The sequence below is a fragment of the Dermochelys coriacea genome, chromosome 1, assembly GCF_009764565.3.
Source record: "Dermochelys coriacea isolate rDerCor1 chromosome 1, rDerCor1.pri.v4, whole genome shotgun sequence".
NCBI lineage: Eukaryota > Metazoa > Chordata > Testudines > Dermochelyidae > Dermochelys > Dermochelys coriacea.
In genome coordinates this window covers 69,827,994-69,845,337 of record NC_050068.2, presented here as the reverse complement: position 1 = coordinate 69,845,337, position 17,344 = coordinate 69,827,994, and positions in this window count along the sequence as shown.

The following is a 17,344-nucleotide window of genomic DNA, read 5'->3' as shown; positions in this document are numbered from 1 at the left end:
CATTGTAATTGTAATTATAGTATTATAATATTTCATGAATACTTGTGGCTTAACCCACATGCTGCCTAATAAAGAGTGACCCAAAATGGCAGCTTAATGTACCTTCTAAGCTAGAACTCTCAGAAACATTGCTGAACAATGAAGGGAATCAAACAGTTATTTCAGATGTCTACAAATATAAAAGAGAAGACAGATAAATGTGTGTCTTTAATGCACTTGTGGTATATATGGTATAAGGATCAGTACTGAAAGTTTGTATTGGGGGCAGTGGAAAGCAGTGCGGGCTGAGGGATGTGCTGGCCGCTGCTTCCCACAGCCCCCATTGGCCTGGAATGGCAAACCACGATCAGTGGGAGCTGCGATCAGCTGAACCTTTGGATGCTGCAGGTAAACAAACCATCCTGGCCCACCAGTGGATTTCCCTGATGGGCTGCGTGCAAAAGGTTGCCGATCCCTGGTGTAGTACTTTGCACTTTCCTTACTGAATTTTTTTCCTTTTTATTTTCAGACCAAATATCTAATTTATCAATGTCATTTTTAATTTAATCGTGTCTTCCAGAGTGTTTGCAACCTTCCCAGCATGGTGTCATCTGCAAATTTTATAATCACACTCTCCACTTCATTAACCAAGTCATTAATGAAAGTATTGGCTTGTACCAGACCCAGGAGAAACCTCTGCGGGAGCTCACTATATTTGCCCTCCCAGTGTTCCAAAGTACAAAGCATTGATAATTACTCTTTGAGTATGGTGTTTCAACCAGTTGTGCACCTATTTCATCTAGAGCACATAGAGTAATTTCATCTAGAGCACATTTTCCTAGTTTGCTTATGAGAATGTCATGTGGGACTGTGTCAAAAATCTTACTAAGTCTCCCAGCACACAGAAGGGAAGAACGACTGGCACTAGTACTCAGGAGGCTGCAGCGTCAGTGGACCGGTGACACAGCCTCCTTCGGCTGGGAAGCTCTGCGCTTGTAGAATAAGGGAGGAAATTGTCATGTAACTCCATGTAAACCCATATGCCTCGCCTCTGTTTGGAGGGGGGAAACCCTCCAAAAAAACTGTGCGCATGGTCACCCCCCGCCACCCTTGCCCAGCTTCTCTTTGATTCCCTGATGTTTTCCTCAGGGAAACACATGAAATCTGGGGGGAGGGGGCATTTTCTTCAGGGATGCAGTCCCGCAGAATCCCCCCAGGAGTAAGATATACATAAAGAATCCAATAGTGTGTAACTAAAGGAAGATTCTATAGCATTTAAATATGATATAGGAGCTGAAGAAAAGGTATTAATAGAAAATGTAGACAATTGGGAATAGAAAACCAAAGTTAAATTAATATCAACATACAATAAAAATAAATTACAAGTAAGTGGATTATCAAAGAACTGTGGAATCTCAGCCTCTTTTAGGAGCTGAAGTTTTCAGTATTATGTCTGATCAAGGCCAACATTTTCAAAAGTCACTAATGATTTTTGGTGCCTTAGTTTTTCAGTTTCCAACATGAGACACTTTGAAATGGCCTGATTATCAGAGGATAGGTGTTCTTCACTGTTTCAACCAGTGTTGCATAAGAAAGTTCCCACTGCAGTGGGAGAAATTTGTGCTACAACCTAAGTTTAGGATCCTTTTCCTCCTTGGATGGTGAAGGTCAATGAAAGAGTACCGAGTCCTTAGCTGAAGAATGATAAAGTGCTCATTGATTTGAAGGAAGCTTTTTGGCCTCTGCTCAGAAAGAGATCTCTTCCCACTGACAAGCCAGAAAGATATTGTTCGGTCTCTAATCTTCTATTTCTGGTTCAGATTATGGAAAAAGTAGTAATGAGGCCTCTCTAATGGTCAATTGCAGAAGGTCAATTGTCATCTCTCTTATTCTGTGTACGTGAGGTCACTAACAAAGATAGCAAGGAAATATTGCTTTCACTATGCCACTATGCCAATAGCACCCAGATTTGTATAATCATCTCATCCAGCACAGAAATTGAGGTCAAGTGTCCCTTTCTGTGTCAGGGCAAGACTGAGGCTTGAGTAAGAATTAGCTGCTGAGTTATTATAGTGGACTGGGGAAATAAACAGAATTGGTGAAGATTATATGACATCCCTGATATGGGATATTCAGCCATCATTTGTTTCCAAGTTTCACATCTTGGAAGTCTGGTAGGATTCCCAACTGCTCTTAGATGATCAGTTAGCAGTAGAGCAGTGATTTTTTTCACCATCCACATCTTACCAAGAGATTGCAAGTAGACCTGAATTAAATTTTTCACACAAATAGTTTATTTGATGAAAAAACAAAACAGTTTTGATCAACCTGAAACTATTCAAGACTTTGACGTGAATTTGCTGAATAGGCTGTGCCTGATTTATTTTTGGGGAGAGACTTGGATACCATTCACTAAAAGGGTGGAGAACTAGGTGGTGCTTCCTTTACAACCTTTAGCTCAATGAGTAGGGTGCCTCGTCTCCTAGAAGACCCAGTTTCAACCCCCCCTTCACCTCTGCCTGATATGGTGTAGGGGGTTGACATTGTCTCTACCCCACCACCACATCTCAAGACAGTGATCTAACCACTGGGTTATAGGATATCCTGTTCCAAACCCTTCTGTTAGAGCTGTTCCACTTTGTATAAATAACCATTGAAGCAGGAACTTCAGCTTGGATCTTTCACAGCCCAGGTGAATGTCTCAACCACTGGACTGAAGAATATATAAGCAGCAGCAGCACACCACCTCTGGCCATTTTGTGAATCTAGAACTTCATTTTCTTCACTTTTAGTTTAAAAATGCCCCCAAGTGAAACTACACATTTTGTTTCAGGTCAAATGAAATGGTTTGTTCAATCTGAAACAAAATTTCTGTAGACTTTTCTAACTGACCAATTTGGTTTTGTTTTAGAATTTTCAGTTTTGGTTCTTCCAGAACTGTTTTTTTTTTCTTTTTGCAACTGCCAGCCAAGCAAAAAAATCATGTATTCACCCAGCTGTAGGTTCAAGCTTTTCCAAAGGAGATAGACACCGCTCCTGTGAACTATTATTTTGTCTTAGATTGGACTACTGCAAAGTGCTCTACATGAGGGCCACAGCTGAAATCCATTTGTAAGCATAAGCTTATGCAACAGACTTGCATTCAGAAGCGGCAGCTTGCTTCATAAGTGGCATATTTCACTGTGAACACATGACACCAGCATATGACAATCTGTACTCGCAGCGCTTTGGCTCCTGGATAGAATTTAAGGTTTTGATTTTAATTTCTAAAGCTTTGAATGCCATGGGAAATTTGGCCTCTCTCCCAGTGCTATACTGACACAGCTGAGATCAGCAAAGGCTTTCAAGGTGGACCTCCATTGCTATGTAAGAAAGGCTGCTGCTGGCAGATCATTTTCTAATAGTTTTGAAATTCACTTCCACCTTGGGCTGAAATAGCCAGAATTTGTTAACCTGTAGGACACACTGCAAAGCTTACCTATCCAAGCTGGCATTTGAAGATGACTGGGATGATTGGGGTAGACTTTGTTGGGGAAAAGTAAGAGGTAGAAAAAAATTGGTTTGCAGTATATATTGGTGCGGATGTGTGTGTGTGTGCATGTTACTATTCTGGTTTTGTAATGGGATTTTGTATTCTATTTAATTGATGGCAAAGGTGCCTGGAGCACAGGAGATGGTGGTTTTTTTCCCCATTTCACTATATTTAAATTGATATAAATAAATAAACTTTTAATATCTAATATGTGGACTGAGTGTTGATTCAGTAGAGGATAGTGCCTTTGCTTCCAAACCAATGGCTCACTCTGATAATGTATATACCCAATTGGGTAGTGTGGACGGGGGTGGGGATGTTAGCTGTAGTATTTGGCATAATTGGCTGTCATTAATATGCTTGGGGTAAAGAATTTTAGATAGAAACTGACCATAAACCTTAAATGCCATTGGTAAATAGCCATTGATTTAGAACAGCCTCCAGAATATAAATAATACTTTTGAGATTACAAAAGTACCAGTTTAACCGGAACCATGTGTCAGATAAGAATTTAGTACATTTGGTGCAGCTAACTAGAGCACTTTTACTATGGAACATGATATAAAGGCACAAGTGCATGTGCCAATTTCAAGCTTTACTAATGAAACATAGAGTTGTAGATATACTTGAAAGATGGTGTGAGGTGAAGAGAGAGGTCAAATATCCAGTTCATCATTATTAGTTTGTTTGCAATCAGTTAACAGTTATTGGTAATGTAATTCATAAGAAAAAATGTAATTCCATCCAGCATGAGCAAAGAAATGCCATGTCACATTTTGGAAGGACATCTGTGAATGGAATTATTCAAAAGAAAAGACTGAGAAATACCTTACTGGCCTCATATGAACAAACAGATTGCTGGTATAGTAATGAAACATTCAGTGTGACAGATGTATCAACAACAACTGTCTAGAGAAACATTACATCCTCAGCAAGCACTATAGTGACCTTGGCAAAATATATTGATTGACCTGACCTATTTTACTCTGAAGGCAAATACAATTTATATCAGTAGTGGATTCATATTGCTGCTACTCAGAGTTGAGTTTCCTATACGATAAGCTGAGTGAAAAAGAGATTAATTTTCTGAAATGTGTTTTAGCCCGGCATGGAATTTCTGATCAAGTTTATTCACTCCCACCTTGGGCAGAAATAGCCAGAATTTGTTGACCTGCAGGGCACACTACAAAGCCTACCTATCCAAGCTGGCAGACAACTGAGATGGTTGGGGTAGACTTTGTGGGGAAAAAGTAAGAGGTAGAAAATATGGTCGTCCACCAAATGCCAGTGTAACATTCAAATGTTTTGCAAAGAATGGGGAGTGTTAAGTGTGTTACACCAACACCTGAATTCACAAATACAAGGTGAGTTTGGGGAGTCAAAGCTGAAATATTTTTTGTGGGACTGATTTACTGGGCATGAAGAACATATAGGTGATATTGGGAAATGGGCAAGGAGTACAAACAAATTAAATAGAGAATGGGGCATACAACGGAGACCCTTAAGGAGATCAGAAAACCTCAAACTTCCGGAAGAGTGACAAAGAGGATGAACCAAAGAGAAAAGATGTTCTTGGGTTTAAGTCATTGATCTGGGACTACAGAGACCTATATTCAGTTCCTAGCTCTACAATAGGTTTCAGAGTAGCAGCCGTGTTAGTCTGTATTCGCAAAAAGAAAAGGAGTACTTGTGGCACCTTAGAGACTAACAAATTTATTTGAGCATAAGCAATTTCCACCAAATGCATCTGATGAAGTGAGTTGTAGCTCATGAAAGCTTATGCTCAAATAAATTTGTTAGCCTCTAAGGTGCCACAAGTACTCCTTTTCTTTTAGCTCTACAACAGACTTCCTATGTCACCTTGGCTGAATCCCTTCATTTCACTCTATCCAAGCACCACATCTGGAAAGTGGGGATTTCCTAGTTCAAAGGGATGCTGTGAGAATACATACATTGCTGGCTGAGAGGAACAGTGATAGAAACTATAAATACCTGAAAAGACAGAAGCATGCATGGCTTTCTAATGAACAGAGTAGGGGAGGTGCCCCTCGAAACATAACAGGAAGTAAATGGGCGTGCTGATCTTCCTTGAAGAAACAGATAGTGAATCTGGGCCTTTATATTTAATTGTATACCGTGACCATTTGAGAAAGGTGCCCAGATGTATAAAGTGACTTCTGTTGTATCATTTGCTACATACTGAAATCTGATTAGATTTTCACTTTATTAACATTTCACAGAAAAATAGTAATATGTGAGCTTTGTATCTCAAGAGCTCAGATTTGTCAAAAGCCTTTACCTCCACCACTCACAATCCAAACAGAGAAAGCTCTGTTCTTAATTCACAGTAGGAACTGAACTAAAATTACATGATAATTGGAAGGACTGGGACCTAGACTGATTTATTTTATTAATGAGAAATTCTAAACAAGTTGTTTAGATCCTGTCGTGCTAGTAATAGCAAGTGTCATTCATTGATTCATTATTATTGTCGTCTCCAGCCCAGTAACACTCTGGATCATAAACTGATACTCAAAATTGCCTTACAATATAATTAGGAAAAGCTAATGTTTACTAATGAAGAACCTTTCCGTAGGGTTTTAAGATGATGGCCAGTGATTCTCCATCACTGTCTGACATGTTTATTTATAAATTTCACAGACAGTAGCATTTATAAAGCATTGACCCCAGCTGTCTGGGGTAACAAGAGAATTTGACCAGACTAGTAGAATGAAGGGAACTCCCTGAGGGTTCTTAGAGTGTCAGAGGCCAAGACATGGGCAGCGGTTAGAGCAGGAATCAGGGTCAGTGATCAGAGCATGAGTCAGGATGAGTGGTTAGAACAGTCAGTAGCCACGAATCAGATCCCAGACTCAGAACCTGAGTCAGAGCCCAGAGCTACGGGTCAGAGCTGGGTTACCTAGAATGAAGAAAGGCAGGAGCAAAGTTGGGTCCAGGACATGAGGAGGGCTGGCAACAAACAGGTACAGGAGCTAACACAGCCCTTGGCAAATGCTTTGAGTAGCCAGTGCCCTGCTGCTGCTGGTGGTCTTACAAGCAGGTTTGCGAGCCCCTCAGTCAACTGTGTGCTTTGGCCAGTCAGGCAGTTTAACCAGGAACCAACTGAACTGGTTAGACGGCCTGGGGGCTAAACTGACAGGTAAGCAGACTAACTGCAAGCCCTTACTACTGAGAGCTGGAAGGTGAGGCAGGAAGGGATATTTCTCCTTCCTGATGCTAACATGGTCCCTTTTTCCTGGGGGCTCCATGTGTGGCTGAGAAGAGTGACACGGGTACTGCAAAGGTTTTGGTTTAGTTGGTGTTATCTTTGTTCTCTGTGGTATAATTGGCAGGAGCTGAGCAAAGAAGTTTGATTTCAGTTTGATGACCAAAAAGAATAAAATAAAATAAAATGAATGGAAAAAGCATTTGGGGGTTGAATGAAACATTTAATTGTTTAATTTTCTTATTGTCTGGGTTGTAGTGTTTTACCCCTTTTAATCATTTTATTTATTTGCAACTCTAGCTAGCTTTAGAAATAAAACATGATTTTGAAATGGAAAGTAGAAACATTTAGTTCAGAAAATGTTGAAATGAACCATTTGGAATTAAAAAAAAAATGTTATTCATACAAAACTGTGCACTGAATTTGACTCAATATCACAAGCAGTTTCATTTGACCAAAAATATGTGGGGCTTTTTTTTGGTGAATAAACTATTCACGGGGGGTGGGGGGGAAGGTGTTCAGAATTAGAGGCATCCAGCTGAACTGGTTGGCTATGCCACTCCCAACCAATGGTCCCTGAGCAACATCCACCACTTGGGCAGCTGCTATTGTTATATGAATGTGGTGGGGGGTGGCTATGGAGACCAAAAATTAGACTCCATTTTGGAAGGTGGGGCTCTGGCTTGCCCTGATCAGTGAAAGCAGTGCAGGGTGCCCCAGGTCCCATCCTCTCCTCTTGCTTCTTCACTTTCCCAGGAAACACTAAAGCCTGGATCCAATATTCACAGCATTTGATGACTGGGGGAGGGGGTTCCCAGTGTCCCCTGCTCTACTTCTTCTCAGGGTTTGGAGGAGCCTTGTGCCCATGGGCTCTGGAAGGGCTGCCAAAGTGGCACATGGGATTGAAACACCATTCAAGTTTTTCTCAGCCTCCCCTTCATCATGATGGGCCAAACTTGAATGAGCTGTGTTTGATGTGGTTCACAGGGTTGCAATGCCATTCAAATTTGGCCCAGTCAGGAGCTAAGGGGGAGCCTGGACCCTGGCCCCCTTCTCTGTTGTGCCCCTCATGCCCCTGTATATTATTAGGTCCTGTGCGTGGCAGACATGGCCTGCTGTTGTTCTATGCAGATAGCCCCTCAGAAGAGCTGGGAAGAATTTTCCCCCCAGGGGAAAATGACACAATGCACTACGGCTTTCTGGCTTCCTTGAAGCACTGATTTAATAGTTAGGAGTTAGTTTGTTATAACTTTGTGGTTAATGCCCTATAGTCTATTTCAAGACAGAGTGTCAACGGGCCATCTCCTGGGATAAACCTGAGCGCAGGACCTAGGAGAGGTCTGGCCAAAGATTGGTATTACTGAGATGCTGGGAGGTCTCAAGTCTAACACAAGTCTAAGCTTTCCTTTTCTCAACTCTCGTTGCACTCCTGCAGGTGAGTGGAGTAGGACAGCAACTGCTGGGAACCCAAAGGGTAGCTGATTCCATGTTTTGTTTGTTGTAGAATAAGCTATATCATCCCACATGGACCATTTCTTTGCCTGGTAGAAGCCTACTGACCAAAGAAGAAATATATAAGCCAGATCTTTTTGGCCATCCAGCAGACTTTGCAAACAGTTTTCTTTTGTCCTGTTCATACAAAAATATTGCCCAGATGTTCATGATCCTAGCTGTGAAAATTGTAACAAGATCCTTTAAATTTAAATTCCTGTCTGCCAAGTCTGGCTTCAGCGATTCAGAGAACTGCTTTGTATTGCCTTGCACCATATGCAACAACACATACTATTTCATATATCTGTCAAATTCATTGTATTTTATTTATGTAACTTTGTCCGACATGTAGAGATTGTGGAATATTCCTGACTTTTCCTCATCTCAGTATCTGATTACATTGTAGAGACCTGAGGTTTGGTCATGTGTAGGGGTCTTTTTGCTGTTTGAGTATCCCCCATTCTTGTTCTCCTATCTTCCTCATCGCTGCTTCTGCTGATATTGCTGTTATTTCTGTCTGAGAAAGTAAATGAATTTAAAACACTCTTTCCTAGGATGACCATTTCCAATTCAAATACAGGTGTTCACACACAGATAGCCATATGCTCACCAAAAAAATGCTTCCCCCTCAGATTTGTGTGAATTAAAAATGGTTATACAAATATTTGTGGGAAAGCAAAACAAAGAATATGTTGTGACATGATCAAATCATTAATTTTGCAAAAATGTTTGTGAATCCTTTTTCTCTACTGTATGTCCAGCTTTAGAAGCAAGAAAAAATGATTCAACACAATGGGCAAAAAAGCAATTCAGCATGCACTCCAACTTGTACACATTCAGATCTGTGTGGATCATATCATATCATTGGAAGGCATGCAATGTTCCATGCATTTATATTGTATGAATTTTCAAAGGAGCATTTGGGATGCCAGTTGCACTATTTATGTCATTTCCTGATAACAGTCATGGGAGTGCAAATGTCCCATACCCACTAAATTATCATATACATGAAGAAAAGAAATCCAAATAACTATATTAACATAATATCAAGGACATGATCCATCAATGGGAATATAAAAAGAATTTAAGGGTTTTTGTTTTGTTTTTTTTAGTTTTAACAAAAAATATTCTTATTTGTTAAATTTCACAAAATTATAAATAATATAGTTTTGCTGATAATTGACAGGCCTTCTATTGAAATATGGCATTTCATAAATATTAAATTGTGCTGCACCATATTGGATTGAATTGTTCAGAAATACAGTTACAGAAATGAATTCTCCAAAGAGAATTAATACTTGGGTCTTTTACAGTGCCTTTCATCTGAGTGTCTCAAACATTTTACAAATATTAACTAATACAACTTCACAGCATCTCTTTGTGATAAGTACAGAGTATGTAGAATAGATATCACATCGCCTACACTGAAGTGCAAGAGATGTAATGTGGTAGTTTTTCCTAATTACAAAAGAAGAGGAAGGGACGGATTTGTTGTTATTATTTTTATTATTTGCATAGTGCTAGTATCCTGGACCAGGATCCCATTGTGCTAGAGGATGTACAAACACAACAACAAAGACTGTCCCTCCACTCACATGAAAAATCTATATGTTCCTTGAAGGTAATGACTGATAAACAGTTCAACATTGATATTTTCTGTTTAATGTACACTGAGGAAATTGTATAAAGCTATCTGACGCTTAGGTACCTTACTTCATTTACTTGAATAGCTAAAATATTAAAATATCACCTTCAATAGTGAATTTATCTACATACACTAATTTCCATTCTACTGTGCATACCATATTCTACTCCAGAAATTTGAATGCATTTACAAGAAAATTTGTCTCCGTAGCAACTGTTCTTTATTTTTATAACAAGATAAATTGATGACATATCATTAGTTATTTATGCACACCAAAAAAAAACAAAACAAAAAACAGAACAAAAAAACCACATACCCTTGTTAGCACTGAAGTATAGGAAGAGAAAGCTTATAAATTATCTGTAACGGTGGCACACAATACTTTTTATGTAAACTTCACTGATCACATGCTGCAAAGATCATAAAAAAACCTAATACTTATTATTTGAAGGGAGTATGGAGTCTATTTGGAGCTTGATTATGCATTACTGGTCCTCCACACATAGCTGTCATAGCAACATCTTTCCTGGACTGCTAGCAGGGAGCCTGGGAATTCTGGGAGCCACAACTCTAGCTGGGGCTTGACTCCCAGCTCCATGGCAGGCAGTCTGGAAGTCCTAGAGACCTGGCTCTAATGAGAGGTCTCAGAGTCTAGGCTTTCAGCTCCATAGCAGGGAGCCTGGAAATCCTGAGGTCTCTCAGGGTTTCCAGGCTTACTGCCATGGAGCTAGGAGCCTGTAAATCTTCGAATGTGCTTCCCCAAGGCCATAAAGACTGTCCCAAGACCAAAAGACACCCAGGGATTCCAGACTCTCATGCTAACTAGTTACCTAGGTTGCCTGACTCCCAAGACAATAGGAGCATAGAAACTGAAGAACGTAATTTTCATGATCAAATTTAGTTTCAGAAGACCCATGTGTCACTGTTTCCAAACCAAAACTTTTATCTCCCTTACAATATTCATCAAATGTAAGCAAAACTAATTGAGAGTACCCAACTATACCACTGTTATTTATGGGCACAAATAATGTTATTTAGTTGTGTAATTTGCACTTGAAAATGAAGTAGCTATATATCTGAATAGCACATAGTTTTAGGCAACTAACTTTAGGCACTCAAGTTTGAAATGTTTTGGCCTTTGGACACTGAAGTTGATTCTGAGCTCACTTACTCTAGTGTAAATCATAAGTAACTCACATAGGTAATGGTTTCAGAACTAGGTGAAAGATGAAGCATGCAGTAATACCTGGAATAAATATAAGTACACATACATACATGGTTCTTAGTTTGCCCCAATAAGAATTACATAAGGACAACAAAGTTGACCAACTTGTTACACGGTTCTCCATGAATTGTGACCATGCAGGTATTTCTGTCTACTTGTATATATTTCCTTTTAATGCAAAATATAAAATGATGTTTGAGTGATTCCCTTGAATTTGAACCATAATATTATGCAAGGCAAAAGAAAATATATATATTTGCACTGTACAATCCATTTTGAAAGTAACAGGTAGGCAAGCAGAGCTTCAGAGTGTCAATGCATGGATGAGACAATGGTATACAGAGGAGGGGTTTAAATTTATTAGAAACTGGGGAAACTTTTGGGATGGGGGAGTCTACACAGGAAGTATGGGCTCCACCTAAACCAAAGTGGATCCAGACTGTTGGCACTTAACATTAAAAAGGTTGCAGAGCAGTTTTTAAACTAAGAGATGGGGGAAAACCGATTGCTGCAGAGGAGCACATGGATCTTCTCTTAGAGGAGAGTCTATTGATAGAGATTCTCTAGGTTTTAATTGTTAGGGGGCTAATTCCTTCCTGTTATGGAGCTTACTTCCTGGGTCCTTCTCGTATGAACAGAGAGCAACAATACCGGAAGACCAAAGGTGCAAACAATTCAATGTTTATTGGGGTGAACTTCCGGCAAGCATGATTCCAGTTTCCTTCCTTAGTGTCCCCCTTCCCAGCTCTGACACCACAGAGCCTTACCTGTGTCCCTGTTCCCATTCCTCCCCTTAGCAATACATGATTCCAATTTCCCCACCCCCATTCCCTGTTCCCATTCCCCCCTTAGCAAAACATGATTCCAATTCCTCACCCCCATTCCCATCCCCCCTTACTTACTGATTAACTGCAGACTATATAGTAAACCTTGAGTTCTGCTTAGCTATACCTTAACCAATCATTTTACTGAAATTTAACTAACCAATCCTATCATATTGTAACATGAATATTTTACCAATTATATCACACCGCCTTAATTAGTTTACACCCAGCAAAATTAATTATACAGCAGACAATCACAGAACCAGACAGAGACCATACAAATAAACAATAGCAAAGTGGGAACTATAATGACAAAACAATACAGAAGTGAGGATTTCACAACTACATCTACTGATAAGTAAGTTCTTGCCAGACAGGATGCTATCAAACTAAATTTCCTTTTACATCTTCTAGGCACTTCCCTTTCTCTGAGATGATAGGCATTATCAGGACAGAATTATATTCCTAACAGCCCAATAGCACCTGATTTCAATGAGATTGGTTTGGAATGTGAGGATTTGACCGTTCGCTTCCCAGTTTATGGCTGCCTCTGCTGCTTAGCCAAAGATCTTAGCCTAAGACAGTGATTTTGAGTCTGTTCTTTTATACTTCTATAACTAGTTGTAAAGATATATTGTCATTAGAAAAGGTTCAGAGAAGGGCAACTAAAATGATTAGGAATTTGGAACGGGTCCCATATGAGGAGAGATTAAAGAGGCTAGGACTTTTCAGCTTGGAAAAAAGGAGACTAAGGGGGGATGTGATAGAGGTATATAAAATCATGAGTGGTATGGAGAAAGTGAATAAGGAAAAGTTATTTACTTGTAGATGTGTGTAGTTTGGTTATGGGATGGTATAATTGTGCCCGCAGTAATATGTACATTCCCAGCAAAACTTATACACAGTACACCCAATTGTCCACCCCTTGCATAGGCCATTGATTCTGCTCCCCCATAGTCATAGGAGAGGGGCACATCCAAACATCTTCTGTTGATTTACACTATTTTACACATCCCTCCATTGATTCTCAGTGAGCTCCTCCCCTTCTCATTATTTCCATATGGCTTGTGGGGACCACCTTAGTTGCCATTCCATTTGCAGGTAACATGGTAGCTATTACACAGGTGCTGGCTTCCTAGTTGAGCTTTTTGCATTCCCATACACATTCTCCCCCCCAGGTTAGTCTTTTGAAGCCACCCCCCACCCACATCATGAGGTATTTTGTTCATTAAAACCCAACAATGCTAGCACCAAGATAAACACCACAGACAAACAACACAAAACATAGATCCATGGTATTCTGGGTTATTTTTCCGCTGCTTGTGGAGTGTCTGAAAAACAAAAGAAACACGTTTCCACCACCCCCTAGTGGGGACAGATTATTGCTTAATAATAATACCACTTCCTTTTACAAATGTCCATGCTAATTGCAGAAAAACAGAAGAATTACCTCCAGGCCTTATTTTGTTCTATAGTCAGGCTAGTGAAATACCCCATTCACTGGTCATTTATGAAATTCTTGAGGTGGTACCTCAGTTTCCCCTCTTGTACAACAGACAATGTTTGCAATAGTTTCTCTGCTGTACCAAGCTTTAAGTTTATTCTGAGGTAATAGCTGAGACACAGCTTCAGATTTTAGTACTGTACACACACACACACACACTCCTTAAAGTTAACCTGCCCCCCTTTTTTTCAGGATTGACTTGTTTTTTTCACCTCCCTTTCCTGGAGGGCCATAATCTGAGTCTTCTAGTAATTGGTTTGCTGACCAGATGAATTCATTATTTGCAGCTCCTTTGTGCCCATCAGCTAGGTGATTTGCATTTACACAGAGGATTTCTAGCTTGCTTTTGGATCCAAAGCTATTAGCAGCTCAGAGACTGTCTTAAAAGGGACACATTCCACTTCCACTTTCATCTCCTGCTCCAAAACACACAGAGATTTGAAAAAGGAAACATAACCTATTGTGACCCCTTTTGGAGCCCTAATAGGATTTTAATTAAGTACCACATTTTGTTTGTATTTCTTTTACGCCTTCTCTAATATACAGTGCACACATCCTGGGAAAATGCACATTCCTTCCATGTTAACCTCCATAACATTATATTAGCCATATTAATTATACACAAGGTGTAACTGCCTCCCCCATGCCCATATAGTTTTCATGCACAGCCACTAAAGTGACAGTTCGATCCCCCAGAGCCACCCCAAAGCTCGTGTTCCTATCGTTCCTACCCTTTTCCTTTTTTTTCCTGTGCACACACACAAAATTCTCTTTTGCCTAACATCCCTTGCACTGTGCTTACTCTTTTACACAACTATACCTGATTACACTCCCATCTTGTACAACTATACACAACCAGGGGCAGCCAAGTTAAGTTCCAATAGAAACCCCTTACATTCCTTTAGTGATTTTGATTACATTACCCAACAGTCAAATAATTTTGATCAGATTATCTCTCTTCCTGCTGCCTGCAGCAGTCCCTTATAGACCATTTCTGTGAGAAAAGGGCCCATTTTTCTTCAGAATAGCTGTAAAGGGTTCTGGGGAGAGAAGCATAGTGGTGGAAGTAGCCACTCTACCTGACCCCCTTGGATAATTTAATTACCAAGCTTCCATCCAATGTGACTGCACAGAATTGCACATACAGTTACATTTATATAACTGGGTTTGATCATTAAACAAAAACTTCCTTCTTGTAACACCACAACTGTTACTTTTTTAACATCTTCACAACAGTTACCTTTTACCATTTCCACACCTTCCAAATGTTTACTTTCCTCCAAACCCTGTATTATCAATTTTTGTGAAAGCTATTTGTAACTTTTCACTCACTTCTTTAAATCACTTACTCCTACATTTAGTTCTTTAAAGTAATGCAATTTGTCTGTAACAACTTAGCCACCAAGTTCAATTATTGCCACACAGCTGCCTTAACCTGGGCTGTCTTTACCTTGAGACTGTTCAAAGAGTCAGTAAAACATTTGTCTGCATGGTTCCCCATGGATCTTTTACTCCAAAAATTCCAGTGGAATACAGCAGACCTCCCTCATACTTTGTACAAAAAACCCAAAAACATTTCACATAAGTATCCAAAGTACCCTCCATTAAAACTTCAGAAAAACAAAAGTGTGGAAAGGGGGAGAGGAGGAGGAAGAGATGTAAAGAAACCAATTAAGCCTGTCAGGTCAGTTTAAAGTATAGGCTACCAGCAGCAAATTAAGTAAACCAAGAAAAAGAAGAAGGAAAAGAAGAAAAGGATATAGCTAGCTCTGAGCCAAGAGTAGGCTCCCTGGATTGAAACAGTTTGGAACCCTCATCCCCAGGTTCTCATTTTGGCTCTGGGAGAAGAGTGGGGGTTGTTACCTGCTCCTGCAACCCCCCCCCCATTTTGCACTTTGAAACTTTTTTTATCTTTCTTTCCACTCCCCCAGGACCAAGTCCCAGCTACAGCCTCTAAAGATAGTCTGTTAACTCTGCTTTTGACTTTGAACCCTGTTGTGCCAAATCATCTTTAACCACCTCTAACTAATTTACAATCCTTCAGCAGCCCTTGCTGAAGCAGCAACAAACTTGAAAGATTACTGGCAGCTTCCCATAATGCTGCCCTTACTTAAAACCTCTCACAAGCAGACTAAAGTGCCTCCTTTCCCTTGAAGGCATTCAGTCCCAATGGGCAGGGACCTTCTTCCTCTATCCACATACCAAAGGAAGGTGTGCTTCTCAGCCACCCCCCATCCCTCTGTGTCCCCTAACACTTCCTCCATTTTCTTTTTAATCTCATCCCAGGTTGACCTCTGCACCTGGTATGGGCCCTGGTTTTTCCTTATCCATTTATCCAAAAAATCCTTTACTTGGCTTGCCAGAACCTGCAACTACCATCACCGAGAGTTTGCAACACCCCCTCCAAGCAGCTGCATGGACTGCTGGGGAGGGAGACCTACAGGCTGCCACTCACCTATCTGATGTGATGCATCCAAGTCATGGCACCAAGATGTTAGGGGGCTAATTCCTTCACCCGCTTACTTCCCTGGTCCTTCTCGCATGAACAGAGAGCAACAATACTGGAAGTCCAAAGGTGCAAACAATTTGATGTTTATTGGGGTGAACTTCCAGCTAGCATGATTCCAGGTTCCTTCCTTAGTGTCCCCCTTCCCAGCTTTGACACCACAGAGCCTTATCTGTCTCCCTGTTCCCATTTCCCCCTCCTTAGCAAAACATGATTCCAATTTCCCCACCCCCATTCCCTGTTCCTATTCCCATTCCCCCCCTTACTTCCTGATTGACTGCAGACTATATAGTAAAACTTGAGTTCTGCTTAGGAGTTTGAAGAACAGCTAGCCAAAAACTCAAAAGGTAATAACAAAATGTTTTTAAGTACATCAGTAGCAGGAAGCCTGCTAAACAACCAGTGGGGCCCCCGGATGATCGAGATACTAAAGGATCACTTAAAGATGATAAAGTCATTCTGGAGAAACTGAATGAATTATTTCCTTCAGTCTTCACGGCTGAGGATGTTAGGGAGATTCCCAAACCTGAGCCGTCTTCTGTAGGTGACAAATCTGAGGAGATTGAAGTGTCACTAGAGGAGGTTTGGGAATTAATTGATAAACTTAATAGTAACAAGTCACTGGGACATGATGTCATTCACCCAAGTGTTCTGAAAGAACTCAAATGTGAAATTGCGTAACCTGTCCTTTAAATCAGTTTCTGTTCCCAATGACTGGAAGATAGCTAATGTAACACCAATATTTAAAAAGGGCTCTAGCAATGATTACAGAACGGTAAGTCTAACGTCAGTACTGGGCAAATTAGTTGAAACAATAGTAAAGAATAAAATTGTCAGACACATAGAAGAACATACATTGTTTGGCAAAAGTCAACATGGTTTCTGTAAAGGGAAATCATGTCTTACTAATCTATTAGAGTTCTTTGAAGGGGTCAACAAACATGTGGACAAGGGGGATCCAGTGGACATAGTGCACATAGATTTCCAGAAAGCCTTTGACAAGGTCCTTCACCAAAGTCTCTTATGTAAATTAAGTTGTCATGGGATAAGAGGGAAGAGCTTTTCATGGACTAAGAACTGGTTAAAAGACAGGGAACAAAGGGTAGGAATAAATGGTAAATTTTCAGAATGGAGAGGGGTAACTGAGTGGTGTTCCCCAAGGATCAGTCCTAGGACCAACTATTCAACTTATTCATAAATGATCTGGAGAAAGGAGTAAACAGTGAGGTGGAAAAGTTTGCAGATAATACTAAACTGCTCAAGATAGTTAAGACCAAAGCAGATTGTGAAGAACTTCAAAAAGATCTCACAAAACTAAGTGATTGGGCAACAAAATGGAAAATGAAATTTAATGTGGATAAATGTAACGTAATGCACATTGGAAAAAAATAACCCCAACTATACATAGAATA